This window comes from Octodon degus, unplaced genomic scaffold (genome assembly GCF_000260255.1).
Source record: "Octodon degus isolate 3935 unplaced genomic scaffold, OctDeg1.0 scaffold00244, whole genome shotgun sequence".
In the NCBI taxonomy this organism is placed as follows: Eukaryota; Metazoa; Chordata; class Mammalia; order Rodentia; family Octodontidae; genus Octodon; species Octodon degus.
In genome coordinates this window covers 2,937,882-2,939,124 of record NW_004524820.1, presented here as the reverse complement: position 1 = coordinate 2,939,124, position 1,243 = coordinate 2,937,882, and positions in this window count along the sequence as shown.

Below are 1,243 nucleotides of genomic sequence, written 5' to 3'. Positions count from 1 at the left end.
TATTGATATGTTGAACTTTAAGTCCCTATAGAATATGTTGAAAAACATTTTAAAAATTAAAATATATTAGAAAAATAGGCATAAAGAATTATATAATTCTTAGGTTTACACATAAGTCCAGTCTGCTTAATTCATAGCTAATGTGCTGTTAGGAGAGAGAGCCTGATTGGAGAAGTAGGTCACTGCAGGTTTATGTTTCCCTTCCTGGCTCCTCCTTTTTCTCGCTGATTTCTTCCCACCCTTATATAAGTAACTTTGCTCTGCTAGACCCTTCTCAGACACCATTTATGTCTTGAAGACAGCCAACTAGGAACTGAAAACTCTAAGAACCATGAACCCTTGAAAACATCTCTTCTTAAGATGTGGATGTTGAGTGTTTTGTTTCAGGAGGGAGAAGATGACTAAGACATCTATAGTGTTTAGATTTTGATGAAAATAGAAAGTTTAATAAAAAATCATCTGTGGTATTGTATCTTTGAAAACCTTTGTAAAACTAATATATGATTTATTAATTTTGAGCTTATAGGGATTAGAAGCAGGAAGTAAGTCGTGTTGTCTTATTTTATTCTCTTCCTCAATGCTTCTTTTCCCAAAGTGGTGATGTTATCTGAAAGATGACTAAGATAACAGGTATATGTGTGTATGTCTGTGTGTGCCAGTATCTGTGTGGGTATCTGTGTGTACGGGTGGCTGGAACATACAATAGAACAGAAATCAATATTATAAATAAAAGTTCATGGAACCAGTTAATATATAAATGTGGCTAGAAGATGCCAGGCACAAACTGTAATGATTTTGAGTGTCAGAAAAGAAATTATGGTTAAAAAATGTTAGTGATAACTGACGTTATATCGTGTTGCCCATTGCTTTGTGTGTTGTACTGGTGAAACCACATTGCAAATTAAACATTAGCAGCTTTTAAACTCTGTAAATTTTCACATGTTTCATGAATTCTCAGGTGCTAGAATCTTAAGAAATGTCATTTCCCAGTGACAACTGGTAAACATCATCTCAGTGCCAAAGCTACCGCCATGATGGAACCTGAAGGCAATTTTAATTATGCTTAGTTGCAGATGGAAGATATCTGGTGGGAATGTCTTCAGGCCACCACAGTAGATGAGAGCTACTTCACTATTAAAGACATTCTTGGGGGCTGGAGAGATGGCTCAGTGGTCTAAAGCACCTACTTAGAACAAGCTTGGCAAGGCATCAGGGACCGCGGTTCAATCCCCCAGCACCACAT